We start from the raw sequence: 24198 nt of genomic DNA on the forward strand, positions 1-24198 counted from the left end.
CAGTTTTGTCATTACTAAATCTCATGATCCTTTTGAATTTAGAACAGAGTTTTTTGCATTTATGCGCAAGGTACGGTTGAATGAATACTTCAGTGAACATGAAGGATACACCAGTAATAATCTCAGTGGGTTGCGCAATACATCTACGTTCTGTGCTCCCAGTTACTCTCATACTGCCGAATCTACGGTTTTTGAAAGACAGGTGCTGGCAGAGGTTCTTAAGTTGGAGTCTGGCGAAAAGTCTCGCAACTCCAACGTTAGTAGGTTACAAAGAGCATCGGCACTAAAGTTAGCAAAAGAGAACCTGATTATTAGACAAGCAGATAAGGGAGGAGCGATTGTGTTGATGAACCGTAGTGATTATGTAAGAGAATGTGAAAGACTGCTATCTGATGATGTGAGCTACTTGAGACTGGCTAATGACCCCTCTGCCAAACTCAAAAAAATGATCAAAGAAGAGGTGACTGCAGCTTTTGATGCCGAAATGATTAGTAAGCAAGAATTTGAATTCCTGATTAGGGATCAAGGAAGAGTACCTGTTTTTTACACCTTGCCCAAAGTACACAAGAGACTTGTTGATCCCCCTGGTAGACCCATAGTGTCTGGTGTGAATTCGATTTTGGAACCTTTGTCCAAATTTGCAGATTTCTATTTGAGACCGTCTGTTTTGAAAATGAAAAGCTATTTGCGTGACACCACTGACGCTATTAATAAATTGGAAAACATTGAGTTTATTCCGGGCCAGTCCTTGCTGATAGGTTTGGACATTCAATCTTTGTACACTGTGATACCCCAAAGAGCCACACTTGAGGTGGTTGAAGAAGTGTTGATGAATAGAGAGGATGGCCATCCTGTGAGCAATGCTTTCATTCTGTGGTGCACGGAGTTTGCCCTGACTAAAATTTTTTTCCAATTCCAGGGTTCTTTCTTTCAACAGATTGAGGGTACAGCCATGGGTGCTGCCATGGCCCCGAATTTAGCCAATCTTTATGTCGAGTATTTTGAAAAGGCAGTAATATACCCAGCCACCAACCCTTTCAGCAATCATTTGAGGAAGTGGCTGAGGTATATAGATGATATACTGATCATATGGGATGGCTCAAGAGAAGAGGCAGATTGTTTTGTGACATGGCTTAACCAACAAAATCGGTTTCTGAAATTCACTGGGTGTATATGTGATTGTGAGACTCATTTTCTAGACATCACCATTTTCCATCACAATGGTTCTTTAAAAGTGAAGCCCTATAACAAGACTACTGATAAGAACTCTTTATTGCACTTCAATAGCCACCATGCTAAACATTTAAAGAACAATTTGCCATTTGGACAATTTTTGAGGCTGAAGCGCAATAGTAGTCTTAAAGATGATTTTGCCCGAAGTGCGGATGTATTGACCAACAAGTTGTTGGCCAAAGGTTATCCGCCTAGAGTTATAAGAAATGCTTCAAAAAGAGCTTACAATAACAATCGTGAGGCACTTTTGGAGAAAAGTAGTAGGCCAATTAAAAAGATTGGCATTGTATTTGTTAATACTTTCTCAAATTTGTCCTACAAAATCAAAAACATTGTGATGAAAACTTGGAAGAAAATATATATATCGTGGTAAAGAAGTGTTGCCTCCCCTAGTGGCTTTCAGAAAAAGCCAGAATTTACGAAATATTCTGATCAGAAATGATGTGACAGAAATGCAGATACCACAAGTTAGGCAAACTAGACTGTGGGGTTTGCCTGAGGTAAAAGGACATTTTCCATGTGGGAATTGCAGCATGTGTGGACAAACAAAAGAAACTAGATTATTGCAAATTCTACCTGATGTTAAGTGGGTCTTCACTGAAATGACGAATTGTAACACAGCTAATGTTGTATATCTGATCACCTGTCCATGTGGCCTACATTATGTGGGAAAAACAAATAGGCAATGTAAAGTTCGAATGGTGGAACATCGCAGCTGTATCAAGAATCAAGTGATAACTGCCCCTCTTGTGAAACATTTTATTAAAAAGAAACATGGTTTCAATGACTTCACATGGCTGATTTTGAAAAAGGTGCATGGAAATACCAAAATTGAAACAGATAGAAAATTATTGAATACAGAGCAAAAAATAATTTTCAAATTACAAAGCAATGTGCTAGGGCTCAATGAAAGCATTGATTGGCATCTGGTTAACCAAATATAATTTTGGACATTGTGTGATGCATATACCAGGTGGGCACCCAATTTTGGTGAACAATTTGGTTTTTAGTTTAATTGATGAAGTTAGTGCAATTTACATCTTTTTGATGCGCTGAGTGTTCACTAAACTCCTCTACACCAGTTGATCCTGGGTCTGTTCCAATATGGCCCACTTGGTTGTTGTACTCCTGATTAACTTTGAGAAGTGGAGTCCTTTCTTTGTGTTGCCGCACAACCATAGACGCTTTAACAGAGTCCTTTCTTTGTGTTGCTGCGCAACCATAGACGCTTTGAGTTTGTGCAGCAGCCATGGCTCCTCTGAATCGAGTGCTGGCCGAGTATGTTTGAATGCTGCAAGTGGAGTGAATAAACCCCGTCGTTTGTATAGGTGAGCACGCTACCAGCATTTCGCCTTTGGATGTGACTCTGTGCATGATATTGTCTCCATGTCGGGACACCTTTTGCATTATTTGGTGGTTGGGGACTTTATTTTACACTTATTTTACACATGTTGTGTGGCTATCCATTTTCCGCGTTTCTTTTACGTTGTGGAGGTTGGACAGCATGGACGCTGAGTAGTTGTCTTTACACATTAGATAATGCATGGTCTCCTCACGTGTGTGAAATATAAGCACCCCCTTCTGTTTGCCCTCTAGTGCATGTCGACGGCATGTTGTTAGCTGAGGTTTTGTTAATGCCAGATAAATGGTGTTTACTGTTATGTTCCCATTGCTTTCCAGATTGACTCTGTACTTTATTGCTTGATCGTATGGATGTTTCCATTTCAACTTGTCCATTACTGAATTGTGAATTGCAGTTTTGATCCCTACATTTGTGGAGGTAATTCACTTTGTTATTTGGAGCCTTGATTTTATGTGCAGTGGTATTGAAGCCAGTGTGATTTCTGGATATAAAAGAGCATGTGGTCTCTGTGTATTGGTTTTGTCTTACTTAGGTGTGGCGATACTCTAGCGGACTGTGACGCTTTGTTGAAGTATTGATTTCTCAATGGAGGGAAACCAGCAAATTTGTCATCCTGTGACGTGCTTTGAAGTTTCACCATTTAAAGGTAAATCTGCGGGTGCCCTTTGGGACCCTTGTGAGTGTGGCATAATCCCTGTGCCATGCCTCCATTTACATTTTGTAGTACTTCCTTCCCTCTTTGGAACTCATTAGGTTTCTCCTTTCCTTTATTTTTACAGGCTTGGAGGTTGTTTTCCTTTTACCCTCTTGGGTGCCTGAATCTACCCTTTCAACACGGTGTGGAAGAGATTAGTGAATGCTTTTAAATTTATCCCCTGAAGAATGTTCGCCTGAACTGGGCAGTTAAGAACAGAAACATGTTGGGATGCTTGTTGTTTTAGTGACACATTGAGATTTTTTTGTGTGTTATGTGATATCTTCTGTGTCGTATAAATAAGTTATCTGATGTTTTATAATTGTTTTATATTTGTTTTTTAATGTTTAGTACACTGTGTTAGGTGAGGGTAGTGTTTGTTGTTTAAATTCAGTTTGAATTATTTGAATAATAAACTTGTTATACATTTGTGTAAATCAGTTATAGCAGACGGTCCATTTTTTCAGGACTAGTGATGCTGGAAAACCTTATAGAGTTCCTGTGTGAGGGGATTGGAGGCAAGTAAACAACACGTATCATCTTGCTCTTTATTGTATTACATATATCTATATCCCCATTGGTGGAGTAGGATGTTTTCATGTTAATAGGGATTCTTTATACCTATTTAAACATATTATATATAGAGGCTCCTGGTGGTCTCGTAGGTTGTTAATATAAAGGTATTGCACTACACTGTGACAATCCAGTATTGTATCCAGAACCACATTATGGCGACAGCCGCAGACAAGTGTTTGGCGTACAGTGAGGATCATATTAAGAAATTACTAGACTCACTTTCTGTGCTAACAGGGACAGGTGAAAATGAGCTTAATATAAATAACAATGACCAATGGGATGAATCTATCCAATTGAGGAAACGCCTGATACGTACTCAGTTGCATGGAGCTATCATGCTTGAATATTTAAAGAACCAGGCTCTTCCTCAAGGCCTCATAGTAAGAAATGAGCCACGTCTATTTTTAGACAACAAGGAGTTTAAATTAAAATGGAGCTATATATCCAATAAGTGTGGGAGAGATTGGTTAGTTTTAATTATTGATACAGCAACAGAGGTTTCCAAACAAATTGAAATAGATATCACCAAGCTTGAAGAAGAAATCAAAAAAGAGTTTGATTTAAACACTTTTAAAACAAAACTTGAACAACATTTAAAGGGACTAATTGATTTAAAAAATGACACTACTTTAGAAAGGGTAAAAAGATTAAAGAAAGATCTTACCAATTTCTCTCACGAGAAATCTTTTCCCTATGTTACTGAGGGTTACAAATTTGGTAATACATTTCAAACTCCGAGAAACAACAGACGGGTACATTTTCGAGATACTTCCTATAGTTCTAGTGAAGAAAGTACGACAGGATATAATGACCCTGGAGCTCAGGCCAGTATGAGTAGAGGAAGAGGTCCTAGAGGGGGCAATAGACAAAGACAAAGGATGTCTTTTTTAGGACAAGGCCCGAATCGGGGGGACTGGGACAACCAGGTCAGGACAAGGAGTCGAACAAGGAATCAGTGGTGATAAATTTGTCCTCCTATGTCCTTTCCTCGGAAGAGGAAAACACCCTGAATAAGGGTTTCAGTTTTGTCATTACTAAATCTCATGATCCTTTTGAATTTAGAACATAGTTTTTTGCATTTATGCGCAAGGTACGGTTGAATGAATACTTCAGTGAACATGAAGGATACACCAGTAATAATCTCAGTGGGTTGCGCAATACATCTACGTTCTGTGCTCCCAGTTACTCTCATACTGCCGAATCTACGGTTTTTGAAAGACAGGTGCTGGCAGAGGTTCTTAAGTTGGAGTCTGGCGAAAAGTCTCGCAACTCCAACTTTAGTAGGTTACAAAGAGCATCGGCACTAAAGTTAGCAAAAGACAAGAACCTGATTATTAGACAAGCAGATAAGGGAGGAGCGATTGTGTTGATGAACCGTAGTGATTATGTAAGAGAATGTGAAAGACTGCTATCTGATGATGTGAGCTACTTGAGACTGGCTACTGACCCCTCTGCCAAACTCAAAAAAATGATCAAAGAAAAGGTGACTGCAGCTTTTGATGCCGAAATGATTAGTAAGCAAGAATTTGAATTCCTGATTAGGGATCAAGGAAGAGTACCTGTTTTTTACACCTTGCCCAAAGTACACAAGAGACTTGTTGATCCCCCTGGTAGACCCATAGTGTCTGGTGTGAATTCGATTTTGGAACCTTTGTCCAAATTTGCAGATTTCTATTTGAGACCGTCTGTTTTGAAAATGAAAAGCTATTTGCGTGACACCACTGACGCTATTAATAAATTGGAAAACATTGACAGGGTAATTCATAGAATTTCGCAGAAAAGTGTCGCAAGCGGCTGGCGCAGAGTGTCCGCGTGCGATTGTCTGCGCCAGGCACGTGCGCTAAAACCGATTTCCGCGCACAGCGTATTCATGGATTTTAGGCTCCCAAACCAGCCGTGGCGCAGAGTATCGCAGCGACCCTGCAGCAGCGCCAGTAACGCCCCCAAGAACGCCCTTGCGCAAGGAAAAGCCATCAAAACCGCTAAATCATCGCAAAGGGCTGCGCTAACCCTGGACCAGTCTACAGGGCTGCCAAACAGGGAATGCAAAGCGGGTAACATGCATATCAGGGGTACGCGTAAAGTTCTAAACGCGATTAGCCAGGGTACGTGTATTACAGGGGTACGCGGGAAGTTCTACACGCGATTGGCCAGGGTACGTGTATTACAGGGGTACGCGTGAAGTTTTACACGCGATTAGCCAGGGCACGTGTATGACAGGGGTACGCGGGAATTATCACACGCGATTTGGCTGGGTACGTGTATTACAGGGGTACACAGGAAGTTCTACACGCGATTCGGCTGGGTACGTGTATTACAGGGGTGCGCGGGAATTCTCACATGCGATTTGGCCAGGTACGTGTATTACAGGGGTGCGCGGGAATTATCACACGCGATTTGGCTTGGTAGGTGTATTACAGGGGTGCGTGGGAAGTTCTACACGCGATTGGCCAGGATACGTGTATTACAGGGGTACGCGTGAAGTTTTACACGCGATTAGCCAGGGCACGTGTATCACAGGGGTACGCGGGAATTATCACACGCGATTTGGCTGGGTACGTGTATTACAGGGGTACACGGGAAGTTCTACACGCGATTCGGCTGGGTACGTGTATTACAGGGGTGCGCGGGAATTCTCAAATGCGATTTGGCCAGGTACGTGTATTACAGGGGTGCGCGGGAATTATCACACGCGATTAGGCTGGGTGGGTCCTCACAGGTGTTCCCTGTACACCCTCCACGGCCCCTGCAGGCAGCCCACAAAACAGGGGACTACCCTGCACACCTGCTCATGTCCCCCTGCACCCCCACCCCCCAGCAGTGCAGGGGCAGCCTCCACCAGGCCCCCACCCATGTCTCCCACCCCCCCACCCCCCAGCCACCAGGGGCGCCCTCCACCAGGCCCCCACTCATGTCTCCCACCACCCCCACCCCCCAGCATCCAGGGGCACCCTCCACCAGGCCCCCACCCATCTCTCCCACCACCCCCACCCCCAGCCACCAGGGGAAGCCTCCACCAGGCCCCCACCCATGTCTCCCACTCCCCCCAGCCCCCAGCCACCAGGGGCGCCCTCCACCAGGCCCCCACTCATGTCTCCCACCACCCCCACCCCCCAGCATCCAGGGGAACCCTCCACCAGGCCCCCACCCATCTCTCCCACCACCCCCACCCCCCAGCCACCAGGGGCACCCTCCACCAGGCCCCCACTCATGTCTCCCACCACCCCCACCCCCCAGCCACCAGGGGCACCCTCCACCAGGCCCCCACCCATGTCTCCCACCACCCCCACCCCCCAGCAGTGCAGGGGCAGCCTCCACCAGGCCCCCACTCATGTCTCCCACCACCCCCACCCCCCAGCCACCAGGGGCACCCTCCACCAGGCCCCCACTCATGTCTCCCACCACCCCCACCCCCCAGCATCCAGGGGCACCCTCCACCAGGCCCCCACTCATGTCCCCTATCACCCCCACCCCCCCGCCACCAGTGGCACCCTCCACCAGGCCCCCATCCATGTCTCCCACCACCCCCACCCCCCAGCAGTGCAGGGGCACCCTCCACCAGGCCCCCATCCATGTCCCCTATCACCCCCACCCCCCAGCCACCAGGGGCACCCTCCACCAGGCCCCCATCCATGTCTCCCACCACCCCTACCCCCCGCCACCAGGGGCACCCTCCACCAGGCCCCCACTCATGTCCCCTATCACCCCCACCCCCCAGCCACCAGGTGCACCCTCCACCAGGCCCCCACTCATGTCTCCCACCACCCCCACCCCCCAGCAGTGCAGGGGCACCCTCCACCAGGCCCCCACTCATGTCTCCCACCACCCCCACCCCCCAGCCACCATGGGCAGCCTCCACCAGGCCCCCACTCATGTTCCCCACCACCCCCACACCCCAGCACTGTGGGGCACCTGCCAGCAGGCCCCCAACCATGTCCCCCTGCCCCCAGGTCCTGACGATACACAATCATGGCAGTAATGGGCAGCATACCCAGCACAAACACCCAGCCAAGGATTGCATCCACCCACATAGCAAATGCAATTACATGATACAACCCCAATGGCAAGTATGTAAATGAACACATGTCCGTCACACACACATACACAATGGGTGCAAGTGAATGTCAAAACCCATATCATGACATGCATGAAACCAATGAGAAAATACCACAAAAGAAAGTTATAAAAACATGTATTCTCGAAGAAAATGAAGTAAACTAATCAAACATACAACAATGGGGATAACAAAATAAATTGTCCTTGTCCGATAAGTAATGTAAAAATCCAAAAAACAAAGGAATCCAAAAACTAATGTTGTCCAAAGCAAAATCATGGTGAAAAAAAATAAGGAAAAACCATTGCCTCATGGTGAAAACAAATGTAAATCAAAAAAATGTATTTTAAAAAATCCAACTATACCCAAGAATATTCCAGAGTCCATGAGCCCAACACTATAAATGAAACCTACTACTACCTAATAAAAAAACTATATACAGAAAAGTGGCCATTGTCCGAGCGGTCCAAAAAAATCTCATAAAATAAAGGAAACCTAACACTAACTAACTAAAGAACTATATACAATGGCAGCGGGCAAGTCCTGCGGCTCACTCTGTGATGTTGCCGGCCAGGGCATCATCGAACTCCATGTCGATGTCCTGGAGGCGGGACTCTGTCCTGGCCCCGAGGTCTCACAGGGATAACCCCATGTTCACCTCAAACTCCCTGCGAGCTTCCTCGAGGCACTCAGCCCGCCTCAATGCCCGACGCATGGAGAACTCCGCCCTGACCATGGTGAGCCGCTCCTCTTCCGCCCGCTGCTGCTCCGCACCTATCCGCTGGACCAACTGCTCCCACACGGAAGACACTACCATCCCAGGCTTCTCCTGCCCTCCGGCCGATGCCTGCCCCTCTGATCTTGATGGCCCCGAGCCATGATGCCTCCCACGTCGAGCCTGCTGCTGCCTCCGACGCCACTGCCTCTGCCAGCACGACGGCATCCAGGATGATGGAAACCACCGACGCCATCGTGCATGTGCCCTGCCCGATGATGCCGTCACATCCTCCATCTGCTGGGGTCCAGTTGCTGTGTTGTCCACCCCTGCTGGACCTCTGACTCCCGACTGTGGCAGGGATGGGATCCCCACCGAGCTGGCTGCATTGGTCAGGGCAGGTCCACAGGGGGCCCTGGTGGCATCTGGGCCGGAAGACGGCAAGGAGAACGACTGGCGTATAGTCTCCACAGAGGAGGAGAGGGCCGCCAGATTGGCCGACACATGCATCAAACCCCCGAACATGGCCGATCCCAATTGGGCCACGTCGGCACGGTGCTCTTCGTGATGACGTGCGTGCTCCTCCTGGGAAGCACGCACGGCATCACGAATCACAGCCGTGCGCATCGCGACCCCAATCAGGACCTTCTCCACACGGCCAGGGGTCCCCTCGTTCGCAGGTGGAGGGGAGTCAGATGACATGGACATCCCCTCTACCTGCGGACGGGCCTGTGACGGGGCACCCCTGCTGTTGCAAGGTGGTGCACCCACAGGTTCAGGGACAGCGACATGCACAGGCCCCTCCACGGTGACCTGTGCTGCCTCCTGCCCCTGCCCCTGGACTGCACCACTTGCACCAGCAGGGATGCCCCCACCAGGCCCCATGTGCGCCTCAGTGGCGGCCTCCTCCTCCTCTGTGGAAACCACCAACCTGGATGGCTTCTCGCCGTCTACCGCCGTAGCAGGCCCCTGTGGGGGCTCACCCACCCCTTCCTCTGCAGCCGTGGGGGCATCCCCGCCGCCTTGCTCCACAGCGCCGTCTCCGCCCTCTCCTCCACTAGCCGCTGCGTAGAGGGAGACATAGAACACAAGCATCAGGGTACTGTACAATGGTCCCCTAGACAGGAAGCAATAGCAGATGAGTGCCACTGTCAAAGTACACTTCCATCATGTCACACCACAACACATGTGTCAGTCCAGGCAAAACACACACAGTGACAGTCATGGTGCGTGCCATGGACATTTCAATGCATGTCCAATGGACTCTCGAATCATACAATGTAATGGGACTCACATGCATCATGGGTCATGCCTATCACATGCACACACTTCACCTCAGTCACATCCATCTGGCCCCGTACACCCCAATCACAGTGCATACAAGGATGACTAGGCTGCATCAGTGAATCTGTACATTGTCACAGACATGTGTCATGCATCCATGGCACTCACAAGTCACAGACACGCAGGTCAGGCACACAGACATGGATACCACATATGTATCTGGCATCAGCACCCATCCCTCGCCCCCACCCATGTCCAGGAACAGAGACTGCCATGCTCTCATGTGTGCAATCTGCACAGGGCTCCCCATGTCGCATTCAAACACATGCAACAACCGTGCGGTTCACACATTACAGGTCGCACATGCATTCCCATGATGTCCCTGCACACATACATGCGTACATGGCCTATGTCACACATGCAGGCAAGTATCAGACAACCAGCACACTGCAACATGCCCTGTCTCACACAGCAATGCTTGGCCACTTACCGCTCAACTCCAGACGGGTCTCCCTCTCAAGGACCTGGGCGTGGAGTGCTGGGTGTGCGCGTTCCAGGACCCTCAACTGGATGGAACTCATGCGGCCCCGGCCCCCCTCCACGAGGCGCCGGGCCTTCATGAGGGTCCTGGACCTCAAGTCTTCCCAGCGCTTCTTGACCTTCTGGATGGTGCGGGTTGCCACCCCCTCCGCGTTGATGGCAACCACACAGTCGGCCCAGATCCTGTCCCATCCTTCCTTGTTGGCGCGGGACGATCCGAAGAGGGCATCATACTGCCCCAGGACTTGCTCCACCAGGACACCAACTTTGGTGGCAGTGAAGCTGGTACCCCTCTGCCCCTCTGGCTGGGGGTTGCCACTGGTGCCAGATGTTGATGTGCCCGACATGGCAACCCCAGGGGCAGGAGTGGGTGGCCAACTGGGTCCTGGGGCTGGGCTGTGGAGCGATGTTATCCGAGTCGGGAGTCTTCTGTTCCAGCAGGGGTGGACACAGCAACTGGACACCTGCAGATGGCTGATGTGCAGGCACCAAATGGCAGGGCACGGTGGCAGCAGGCAGGCAGGCAGGCAGGCAGGCAGCAGCAGATGGCACGTGGGAGGCTGCTCGGGGCACTGGGGGGCAGTAATTCGGCTATCTGGGCAGGAGCGTGGTCTTCCGTGTGTTTTCGCGTGGCCAGCTTGATACGGAGTGATTTGGCACCTGAAAATCCTGCACGTCAGCGTGAAAATCGAGGAAAGGCCCTTAGCGCGTAAGCGCGTCAGCACGCGTACGCGATTTCATTGGACCAAAGGCCCTTACAGCGTAAGCGCGTCTGTGACGTTTTGCGCACGGGCGTTGCCCTGGCAGGGCTTGGTGATCCCGCGTGCCTTTATGTTCTGTACGTGCTTTTCGTGCGGTGCGTGTGTTTTCCATCCGTTGGGGTTCACATGCTATTACTTCACAGCGGGTGTTGGCTACGCGTTCTTCTACACGCAAGGCAGACGGTGAGTGGTACCCCGCTCCCCCAGGCCCGATCGCGTGAAAAACTTCACGCGAACCCCTGAAATACACGTAGCCCGCTCCCCCAGGCCCGATCGCGTGAGAAACTTCACGCGAACCCCTGTAATACACGTAGCCCGCTCCCCCAGGCCCGATCGCGTGAGAAACTTCACGCGAACCCCTGAAATACACGTAGCCCGCTCCCCCAGGCCCGATCGCGTGAGAAACTTCACGCGAACCCCTGAAATACACGTAGCACCCTCCCCCTGGCCCGATCGCGTGAAAAACTTCACATGAACCCCTGAAATACACGTAGCCGCTCCCCCAGGCCCGATCGCGTGAAAAACTTCATGCGAACCCCTGTAATACACGTACCCTGCTGAAATCGCGTGTGAGACTTCCCGCGCACCCCGGTATACACGCACACGTATTTTTTGTCAGCGGGTGTCCGTGTTTGTGGGTACCCCTTTGCACGTCATTTGTCCTGGAGGGCCACAGTATAGGACATTCATCATGGCAGTATATAGGTGCTATTTGTTGGCGCACCTTTTGGTGCACATTTCTTACAGCCACAGAGACGCTACCGCCTGCTTTCTTGTGGCGGTCGTGTTTGTGCCTGTGCGCTGGTTTGAGCGTGCGCTTTTTTCCCCTATTCTATTCCATGAATACGTGTTGTAGGCGAGCGTGTGGGCGTTCCGCGCACTTGTGCCCTGTACTTTCCCCCGTGACGCCCACGTTTTGGCAAGTTGTTCCCCATTCCGAGTGTTACGCCCGTGTTCCGCCTACTTTTGTTGTGTGCGCCGCGCTATGTGCGAATTTCGCTGTGGCCTGTGCGATTTTCGCTGTGACTTGGCGCATGCTGTTAGATGGCCTGTGCGCCAACGTGCGCCGCGCACTTTTTTATCGCACATCCGCTGGTTTTCTCGCGCACTGACTTCCATGAATCGATGTGCGCTGCTTTTCGTGCGATTTTTGCACTTGCACTGCGATTTTCGCTATTCCACTGCGATTCGCACGTTTTTGCCCACTTGCGCCGCGCTAATTATTCCATGAATCGGCCTGTGAGTTTATTCCGGGCCAGTCCTTGCTGATAGGTTTGGACATTCAATCTTTGTACACTGTGATACCCCAAAGAGCCACACTTGAGGTGGTTGAAGAAGTGTTGATGAATAGAGAGGATGGCCATCCTGTGAGCAATGCTTTCATTCTGTGGTGCACGGAGTTTGCCCTGACTAAAAAAAATTTCCAATTCCAGGGTTCTTTCTTTCAACAGATTGAGGGTACAGCCATGGGTGCTGCCATGGCCCCGAATTTAGCCAATCTTTATGTCGAGTATTTTGAAAAGGCAGTAATATACCCAGCCACCAACCCTTTCAGCAATCATTTGAGGAGGTGGCTGAGGTATATAGATGATATACTGATCATATGGGATGGCTCAAGAGAAGAGGCAGATTGTTTTGTGACATGGCTTAACCAACAAAATCGGTTTCTGAAATTCACTGGGTCTATATGTGATTGTGAGACTCATTTTCTAGACATCACCATTTTCCATCACAATGGTTCTTTAAAAGTGAAGCCCTATAACAAGACAACTGATAAGAACTCTTTATTGCACTTCAATAGCCACCATGCTAAACATTTAAAGAACAATTTGCCATTTGGACAATTTTTGAGGCTGAAGCGCAATAGTAGTCTTAAAGATGATTTTGCCCGAAGTGCGGATGTATTGACCAACAAGTTGTTGGCCAAAGGTTATCCGCCTAGAGTTATAAGAAATGCTTCAAAAAGAGCTTACAATAACAATCGTGAGGCACTTTTGGAGAAAAGTAGTAGGCCAATTAAAAAGATTGGCATTGTATTTGTTAATACTTTCTCAAATTTGTCCTACAAAATCAAAAACATTGTGATGAAAACTTGGAAGAAAATATATATATCGTGGTAAAGAAGTGTTGCCTCCCCTAGTGGCTTTCAGAAAAAGCCAGAATTTACGAAATATTCTGATCAGAAATGATGTGACAGAAATGCAGATACCACAAGTTAGGCAAACTAGACTGTGGGGTTTGCCTGAAGTAAAAGGACATTTTCCATGTGGGAATTGCAGCATGTGTGGACAAACAAAAGAAACTAGATTATTGCAAATTCTACCTGATGTTAAGAGGGTCTTCACTGAAATGACGAATTGTAACACAGCTAATGTTGTATATCTGATCACCTGTCCATGTGGCCTACATTATGTGGGAAAAACAAATAGGCAATGTAAAGTTCGAATGGTGGAACATCGCAGCTGTATTAAGAATCAAGTGATAACTGCCCCTCTTGTGAAACATTTTATTGAAAAGAAACATGGTTTCAATGACTTCACATGGCTGATTTTGAAAAAGGTGCATGGAAATACCAAAATTGAAACAGATCGAAAATTATTGAATACAGAGCAAAAAATAATTTTCAAATTACAAAGCAATGTGCTAGGGCTCAATGAAAGCATTGATTGGCATCTGGTTAACCAAATATAATTTTGGACATTGTGTGATGCATATACCAGGTGGGCACCCAATTTTGGTGAACAATTTGGTTTTTAGTTTAATTGATGAAGTTAGTGCAATTTACATCTTTTTGATGCGCTGAGTGTTCACTAAACTCCTCTACACCAGTTGATCCTGGGTCTGTTCCAATATGGCCCCCTTGGTTGTTGTACTCCTGATTAACTTCGAGAAGTGGAGTCCTTTCTTTGTGTTGCCGCACAACCATAGACGCTTTAACAGAGTCCTTTCTTTGTGTTGCTGCGCAACCATAGACGCTTTGAGATTGTGCAGCAGCCATGGCTCCTCTGAATCGAGTGCTGGCCGAGTATGTTTGAATGCTGCAAGTGGAGTGAATAAACCCACGCCGTTTGTATAGGTGAGCACGCTACCAGCATTTCGCCTTTGGATGTGACTCTGTGCATGATATTGTCTCCATGTCGGGACACCTTTTGCATTATTTGGTGGTTGGGGACTTTATTTTACACTTATTTTACACATGTTGTGTGGCTATCCATTTTCTGCGTTTCTTTTACGTTGTGGAGGTTGGACAGCATGGACGCTGAGTAGTTGTCTTTACACATTAGATAATGCATGGTCTCCTCACGTGTGTGAAATATAAGCACCCCCTTCTGTTTGCCCTCTAGTGCATGTCGACGGCATGTTGTTAGCTGAGGTTTTGGTAATGCCAGATAAATGGTGTTTACTGTTATGTTCCCATTGCTTTCCAGATTGACTCTGTACTTTATTGCTTGATCGTATGGATGTTTCCATTTCAACTTGTCCATTACTGAATTGTGAATTGCAGTTTTGATCCCTACATTTGTGGAGGTAATTCACTTTGTTATTTGGAGCCTTGATTTTATGTGCAGTGGTATTGAAGCCAGTGTGATTTCTGGATATAACAGAGCATGTGGTCTCTGTGTATTGGTTTTGTCTTACTTAGGTGTGGCGATACTCTAGCGGACTGTGACGCTTTGTTGAAGTATTGATTTCTCATTTGGAGGGAAACCAGCAAATTTGTCATCCTGTGACGTGCTTTGAAGTTTCACCATTTAAAGGTAAATCTGCGAGTGCCCTTTGGGACCCTTGTGAGTGTGGCATAATCCCTGTGCCATGCCTCCATTTACATTTTGTAGTACTTCCTTCCCTCTTTGGAACTCATTAGGTTTCTCCTTTCCTTTATTTTTTACAGGCTTGGAGGTTGTTTTCCTTTTACCCTCTTGGGTGCCTGAATCTACCCTTTCAACACGGTGTGGAAGAGATTAGTGGATGCTTTTAAATTTATCCCCTGAAGAATGTTCGCCTGAACTGGGCAGTTAAGAACAGAAACATGTTGGGATGCTTGTTGTTTTAGTGACACATTGAGATTTTTTTGTGTGTTATGTGATATCTTCTGTGTCGTATAAATAAGTTATCTGATGTTTTATAATTGTTTTATATTTGTTTTTTAATGTTTAGTACACTGTGTTAGGTGAGGGTAGTGTTTTTTGTTTAAATTCAGTTTCAATTATTTGAATAATAAACTTGTTATACATTTGTGTAAATCAGTTATAGCAGACGGTCCATTTTTTCAGGACTAGTGATGCTGGAAAACCTTATAGAGTTCCTGTGTGAGGGGGTTGGAGGCAAGTAAACAACACGTATCATCTTGATCCCTGAACCTATACGTAGCCAAGTGGTGCAGAAAAAAGTAGTCTAAGTGGGACTTCAAGAGGTGTCTGCCTGGGTGGAAGGAGCAATTTCTGCAGTCTGGATGAAGGTCCTGCCATGTATCCACCAGGCCCGCAGCCCGAGCGAATGCAGCTAACTTAGTTTGCCCCCTAATCGGCCCAGTGTGCTTATTAAAATGGTCTAGTGTTGGGTTCACAACGTTATTGAAATCCTTCCGTATAATCCGTGTATCAGCCCTGTGAGATATCAATGCCTCTTGTACCTTGTGGTGTGTATGCATCTGCAGTGAGGGAGGAGCGTATATATTTAGGAGGCCTCAGCGTTCCCCCTTGAAGTCCCCCAATACCAGGAGAGCAGAGCCACTATCACCCCTCACAATTTTGGAAATGGACCACGGTGAGGACTTTCTGAAAACTGTACTAGCCCCTGCAAGCCCCTTGTATAGCCAACATGGTATACCCTGGAGTAGTTGCATTCCTCTCCCTGTAGGTGGGTCTCCTGAAGAAATACCACCTCCAGGTTTAACCATGTTTAGATATCGCAACACCACACCACACTCCTTTTGAGTTTATCACGCAGCTCATTCATGTTTCAGGTAAGGAATGTAGGGATGTTAGTGCCTCTGCCTGTCATGAGAACCCTGGAACATTACTCTGGCACCCCAGTATCCTATATTGTGAGGATGCGTCATTGTCGTCTGTATATAAACAGCAACACAGGTAACAACCATGAACCCCAAAACTGTTTTCCCACTTCCCACCCCACCTCATACCCCTCCCAAACATTGAATATCTGACGCCCATCCATTACAATCACACCCCAACTAGAACAGAAGACTCTCACTCCTTCCACGCACCCATCCCCCTGCACCAGAAAATTGGGTTCGCACAATTTAACATCATCTATCACACTCAGCCAAATCAGGAAGTTGCAGTCACAATGTGAGAGGTCTGTACCTTATGGACCACATCAGGATATATAAGTCCCCAAACCCCCTGTCATGTCTGTCCAGCATTCTGGATTGACAAGGCCACATCAATATTATCGGCCACCTCCACCGGCGATGGTGGTAGTGTGTCAGTTACGTTATTCTTCCGACCTGCACCCAGTCTGCATCACTCCTTCATCTCGGCATTAGGCAAATGCGGATTTCAGAAGGAATATGCCTTAGCCTCATTTAGGACTTTTAGGGTTGACGGGAAGAATAGGGCGTATTTGACCCTCAAAATTGCAGGCACTTCTTGACTGCTTTGAAGGATTGCTGTGCCTTCTGGACTGCCCTCATGTAGTCTGGAAATATGCTAACCTTGGCGCTGTTGATGCTCAGTGGATTCTATTTTGTTGCAGCCTGTAGGATAGTGTCCCGGTCTCAGAAGTTGAGAAGCTTGACCACGATAGCACGGGCAGGTGTACCGGGCATTGGCGGCTGACCTGACACCCGCTGTGCCCCTTCGACAGAGAAGAAATTGTAGAGGGCCGCAGGGCCCACGATTTCCGAGAACCACTTCTACAAATTCAACTCCATTGAGGGAGCCTCCATCTTTTCTGGCATTTTTTTATTTTTTATTTCTATGTAATCATAAGATTTTTACAAAAAGCAGGTAAGACATCTTAGTAGGAGTCAACTTCTTGTCCCCTTAGTTTATCACTAAATAGTGAACTTGCGTTATGGTGTCGACGAGCCACTATGTCAAATAAACAGGCTACGGCGTCGGAGGTGCTAAAGGAAACATCACTTTTACTATATATTGCATTATGTTTACTGCCGCCAGCAGCCATGAAGTTCTGTCACCTCCTATCAGTTTCTGCCAGCATGACTCTTCGTCCATGACAGAAAAATTGGACATAGTGTTGTGTAGATATTTAAAGCGAATCTCTCGGGTCGCAGAGCATAAAAGAAGCAAATGGCGGATAGTTTCTATAGCCGTAGGAGACTTACAGAGGCGGCAGGTGTTTGCAGATGCTAAGCCTCTGATAGCCAGTATTTCTTTTGTTTGTAGCAGGTTCAGGTGGATTCTCATTAAGCGCCGTTCTATTCGGGAATAGGTTGATGTAACTTTGGAGAACTTCCAGTTTTTTGGTATTCTGCTGAAGATGGGTCATTAGTTTATTTTTGTTAGCCGTTTCCAGTGTTGTTATCCAATCAAGATCTCTAATCTTTTTTAGCACTTTTACTTTTCTGGCATTCTAATTATGCGTATGTTGTTTCTTCTTGCTCTGCCCTCTGGATCCTCTACCCTCTCTTCCAGCACCCTCTGACATTTGGCGCTTCATGAATTGTAGTGCATCTTCCATGTCTGATGTGCATTGCTCAACTGTGCCCGTTCTGGAGGTTATTTTGTGCATGCCGTGGTGAAGTAGTGTCCACTCCGAGCCAACTGAATCGATCTTGGATTCAAGCACCAACCTAGAGTTAGTAATGGCCTGCATGACATCAGTGAGAGTTAGGCCCTTGGTGTCCTGTGATTGGTCTTTCTCTGACCCCTGGGTGGCCTGTTGGGTGTGGGCAATTGGCCGGTAGTATAGCCTCCATGTTTGCCTGCGTGCAGCCCTTCTTCCATTTTTCTTTGGCCATCGTCCTGAATCAGTCCTGCTCTCGATGTCTGGGCAGTTGTGTCTGACAGTGGTCTAATCACCTAGTGTACTTTGTCACGTTAACCATCAGTTTCTGATCAGCAGCCCCGGTTATGTCTGCACTCTGGAGTGGGAGCCCTGATCCCATCACCTGCCGTCGCAAACGTCAGGCATCTATTTTGTCCCCACTGAGTTTGAGGAGTCTCTATAGGTGCCTCTGCAGCACAATCTGTTCCACGACAGCCACACCTTGTTGGGCACTTCACTCTGCCTAGTGAGTACACACTTGGTACCCAGAACGGGTCTTCCATTAATCAGTGCCGCCTCTGGAGTCCTCTACTCTCTTGTTTTGACAAGACAGTTCCCTCTTGAACATGAACATATTTTTTCTCAGAGTTAAGTCAAGCATAGCTAGAATCATGTAGGAAAAGAAAATGCACAGATTTAATTCCAAGATCATGATCAAAGAAAGTGCACCGTGAAGTCCCATCATATGTAACCAACGAGTAAGTGGAGAGAACACTCATTGTATCGTTCATGTTTGTTTGGTATTTGACAACATATTTACTGAGAACGCAATCAATGTACTGTGATAGTAGTTCCATTAGTGGTCCAGCTGTATGAGATTTATGCCAAGACCCAAGACAAGCATTATGCTAAACTGGAAGCCCTTATATCCTGCTGCTGTCCTGTGCTCTTTCTTTCTTTGCATTCCTTTGCATCTCAGCATTTTTGATTGTTTGATGTGTAATGCTTTACTAATTTCATTAATGGCTTAGAGGAAGTGTAGATAGTTATTTTGTTACTAATTCCATTCATTGTTAGGAAGTGTGGGTGCGTCTGGCGCACTCAATGGTCCTCGCTTTCCTGGTGTTCAGCTGGTGAGGGGTCGAAACTGAGTACATTTATAGGCAAGAGCTGCACATCTTACTTTTCCCAGAAAGCTGATGTGTGAGTTTGGGACCCCCCTACCCACCATGTGTTCAGCCAACTTTAGTAGACCAAATATTCCTGACTGGCTGCCTTTCCCAAAAGGTGCTCTGTTGGGAACAGTAAATGTGCAAATTGGGGCATGGCTCCAGAGGCCCGGAAGTAGCATCAGCGGTGGGTCGACAAAATAAGGGGCAGGCGGGGTGAAGGTTCAGGTTTAAGCATGGTCTAGGGTGGTGGGCAAGGCAGTAGAAGAGAGGCGTTGGAGCGGAGTGAACATGCCTGGTGGCAGACCAGATGTTGCGGGGGTGTCCACTTCATGTGAAGAGGGAGCTGGAGGGGTGAAGTAGGGCGGTGAGCCACGGGGGTTTTCAGGGGTTACCCCTATCAGAGAAGGTGCAGGGGCGGTGCAGGCACAGGAGAGTGTTTCCCTACAGCACTAAAGCCAGAACCGAGAAAGTGGCCTCTTGGAAAAACATATGGAGCCTCTGTGTGATGTGTTTGCTTCATACAAAGGGGAGCTCCAAGTTATCAGCAGCAGGATTTGACACAGGGTGGTCGCAACAGTGATCTGCTGAAACGGTCAGCTGGGATACTGCTGGCTGGAACATCATGGGTGCCATGCTCTGCACATCTTCCCAAAAATTGGTCGAGGACTCTTGGACCATGCAACTGAATCAGCAGCAGTGACATTGTGACTGTGGCCACCATTTTGAAGTGTTGGAAAGAAAGATCAGCTGCTCTGCTCATGCATCGACTGAGAAGTCTCTCTGAAGAATGTTTTTTGTTTTCTGTATTTTATTTAATTTTCAAAGTCCTGAATGAGTGCATTTACAAAATTCTGCTTAGTGGGCTCAGGGAAATTGATAGAAAGAATTTCCAGTTAGATTAGTTCTGTTTCTTTGACTAATTGTACATGCTTTCTTTCAGTATGTTCTAACAGCATTTTAACCATTGTAATGGAGTCCACATTTTCTCCACAATGTGCGTCTATTTATATGTCATATACTTCTTGAAATTGTGGGATACATTAGTGAACGTATCAGGGAATGGGTCTAGGGTCCACTTATTGGCAAAGGAAAGTAATCTCTCAAAAGGTATTTATTTGTCTTTGTGATGTTTACTCTAATCTAATAAATGTATCCAAAGTTGATTCTTTATGCTTACTCGAGAATGCAATACAGCTACGGAGAGATATGATAGAGAATCAAACGGCATATCCGGAGGTATCCACAATGATGAGAAGAAGAATAGCAAACTGTGAGTCACAGGGACATTTTAGGTAAAGTGAATTACACAAGGAAAGTGAATTGCATTGTGACTCGTAAGTGACTTCAGGCACATTTGAAGTAAAGTGAATTGTAATGTGGGGATAGACGTTTGACACCACACCAGTGTATTATTCTGTTGTGGAAACTTTAATCTTCTGCTTCTCAAGTGACGGTCTAGCCCACCTTTGCCAACCCTCACTTTTACCAAATCACTTTTTACTGATTTTTGTCCACTCGTTTTGCTGCAAAATGCAGATGGTAAGTTATGGTAAAGCATATATGGGGTGGGGGGTGTAAGATATGTGGGGGAGGTTTCCCCTACATTTTGCAGTAAAACAAAGTGGAAAAGTAAAAGAGAATTCGGCAAAAGTGTAGGTCGGCAAAACAAAGTCAGCAAACTTTCATAGAACCCAAGGGACTAGAGCGACATTTCAAGGAATATGAATAGCATTATGGGAAGTGAAGTGTGCTGACTCGCAAGTGACTATAGAGTCATATCAGAAACAAACCTGCATACGGAGACCGGCTGTGACTTGTAGTTTCTGTGGGTGACCGAAACTGTCGCCATCGGATTGAGACTAAAAGTATGAAACAAACATTTTGAGTGTCTGACTACATTGTGCCTGCTATCCTGTTGCAGCATACAATGCGTGTTATTAATCATTGGATATTAAATGCCTAAAGCCAATACCCATTCCTTTTTTTGCAAAAAATAGTCTCTAGTATTAAGTCTTTTTCATGCTTAAGTCTGTGTAAGACCAGTTCCAATTCTTTTTAGTCTGGGCTATCAGGTTTCGCTTGCAACCCCTTATAATAGCCCAAACTATTGCATTCAAATAGCAAGTGCACATAGGGAAGAGGGCTTTGGACAAGGGGTAGACAAGAATGACATTTGAGGAGGGACACATAGTGTATTAGGTGTTGTTTGTTTATTGATCCCTCCCATTCCATGCCCCTAGCCTTGCTAATACATGTGGCTAACACCACCCATTCCCGCCCATCTTGGAACTCTTTGAGCTCTTCCATGATCGTACCATCTTAGTTGACTGTCTTGAAGGAAGTTCTGTGGAAAAAAGCCAAAACTAGCACCCATCTTTGAATAGGAAAGATACAGTTTATAGTCATAGTTTCAACAGTCATAGTTTCGAATGTTACTAGCTACGACACAAAAGTGGCAGGAAAAAAAGTTTTGCAATTTTTTGTTTTTTTGGGGGGCGTTCCCCCCAATCCCCTGTTTTTTTTTAACACTTCTTTTACAATACAAAATAAAAAAAAATAAAAACTTTAATATAGAAAAAAAAATTGACTGGACACCGAAATATACCACGCATCTTCCAAATAAAATGAAACATTTTCAGGCGATTACTTCATTTTTTCCATTTATATTTTCCATTTATATGTAGAGTGAATTTTAAGTATATGTAAGATACGATTTCACAAAAACAGTAATTACTGTTAAAAAATGGACTAACCCTCTTCTTTACTTATACAAATATTTCTTGTTTCTTTTCTTTTTACATGCATACGTCCTGATTCGAAATTGCACTTTTATTTACACTGGCACGGCCTGGAGGATAGGGCAGGGCTCAAGTCGAGGGTACATGCCGGGGGAAGGAGTCCACCCAGTTTATTCAGAGGGGGGACTCAGTCCCCCCTAGCTAAAAGAGAAATATTGGTTGTCCTCTTTGAATTTATGAATTAAAGCCGCCCTCAGGGACCAAACCCCAGTCATCAGGTTTGTAGGCTGGACACTTCACCACTGCACTACATTACCTGATGAAAAATAACAAGCAACTAAAGGGGAAATATGCCATTTCGGTACTGCAAGCCCCAGGGAAAACAATTGTACTGGTTCTTGGAGTTTAAAACATGGACACTTTTTAACGTTTTAAAAAAAAAACTATTAGACGAAAATATCCTCTCTTGGTTTTGTGTTTGTGTTGATTGTATGCCATTCTTCCTGTTCAATATGGATGGTTATGTAAAGCCAATTAAATGAACTGTGCATGTTTCACCTTAATATGCACATTTCTGGCGACGTCACATCCCATTGCGTTTGTTGATGAGCCCCCCACTTTAATTTTTAGGACTTCACCCCTGGGATAGGGAGAGGCTTCAGTGGTGCTCGCTGGCCATGGGAGGAGCCCGCAGCTTCGTCTCCTTCCCCCTGGTCCATACGGGGGATCCATTCCTGCTTTCACCCCCTCCTCTCCGGGGTTGCTGGGCCTGGCACAGTCTGACAGCCGGACTCCTCTTTTAACAGTAAAATGGAGATGGAGGTGTTCAGTTCCAGAGTAGAGTGGTGCTGAACCTGGGGCTCAGGTATACATCTTCTGTGGACCTTGGGAATAATGCACCCTGGACAGAGTTCCAGGGAGACTGCCTCATTCATATTCACCTAGGCGCAATCTCATTTTATAGGACTCCATGCTGTAATCGGTCTGGAAGAGGCCAGGCTAAGTGTTACATGCTGCCTTTCCTTTCAGTGTTGGTGCCAGCACCTCTGCAAAGATATGCAGCTGTGCCACCTTTACGAGATGTGACATCGCTATGCACACTCTACTTCTTGTAAGGATGGGTTGGCATTTGCGCGGTGCTATCCATATTCACGCTGATGAAATAATAATGAATTCTGTCAAAAGATGTAGACGGTTTCCTTTTGAAAGTTTGTTTTACTTGTTCGCTGGAATCTGTTTTCAAAGAAGTCATAAGAAAATCGCCCAGTGCACTTTAAGATTATGGTGATTGGCACACAGCTTCTATGCGCTGTTTGGTTATTTACCCACCCATTGACTGCACATGGCCATTCAACACACTGCTAGCCCATCCACGCCGTAAACACATCCCACAGTGGTCTCTTTGAGCTCGCTCTATGAAGGAGTACGGTCAAACTTCAACCTACCAGTATTTTCTCTAAGCAGTTTGCTGAGAGTTAATGACTTTGAGGCCGATTCATGGAATTAATGTGCGCTGAACATTCCCACGCAAGCGTGCGAAAGCGTGCGAATCCCAGAGCAAGTGCGAAAATCGCAGCGAAACCCGTGCACAGCGATTCATGGAAGTCCGTGCGTGTGTAAATCCATGGATGTGCGCTAAAATCCTGCGTGGCGCACACGTCTTCAAACAGCGTGCGCTACGCGCACAGCGAAAGCGCACATAGCGAAGCGCACACAACAAAAGTAGGCATAACACGGGGCATAACACGCGAAATGGGGAACAACGCGTGAAAATGTGGGCGTCACGGGGGAAGTGCAGGAGGCAAATGCGCGGAATGCCCACACGCGCGCCTACAACACGTATTCATGGAATCGAACGGGGCTAACGTGTGCGCCAAAAAAGATGCGCTAACCCGGAAACACGTACGCCAGCAGGAACCAGGCGTACGTGGACCCGCGCAGCATAAAAGTGCACGCAAACAACAAACAAGCTCAGACGCCAAGATGAATATACCGTTCCTCGCAGCAGTGGTCGTGGGATACCGCAGGAGGAGGATGAGGATAGTCAGGCCCATAATTTTTACACCCAGAACCAGCCTTTTTGGGATGCCTGATGACCAGGTGTATGGGAGGTACAGGTTTCCACCTCACATAATACTCGACCTGGTGAGTGAGTGGGAGGATGACCTCACATCACCCACCCTGTGCTCCCAAGCACTGAGCCCCTTGGAAAAGGTGCTCAATGTACTGCACTTCTTGGCCACTGGTTCATTTCAGCGGACAACTGCCATTGTGGGGGGGGGTCTCACAGGCCACGCATTCATGCTGCCTGCACCAGGTGTTGGCCATCATGACTGCACGCCCATCAGTCCGCAGGCACATATACCTGCCCAGAA

General features: G+C 46.9%; 1 long non-coding RNA gene across 1 annotated transcript in view; it reads right to left on the reverse strand.

Moving 5' to 3' along the window:
- The window catches only part of LOC138569049 (uncharacterized), a 170592-nt gene that overhangs the window by 78227 nt on the left and 68167 nt on the right, over positions 1–24198 (reverse strand). The window lies entirely within an intron of this gene.

This window comes from Ambystoma mexicanum, chromosome 2q, assembly GCF_040938575.1.
Source record: "Ambystoma mexicanum isolate Mex_15411 chromosome 2q, UKY_AmexF1_1, whole genome shotgun sequence".
Taxonomy (NCBI): domain Eukaryota; kingdom Metazoa; phylum Chordata; class Amphibia; order Caudata; family Ambystomatidae; genus Ambystoma; species Ambystoma mexicanum.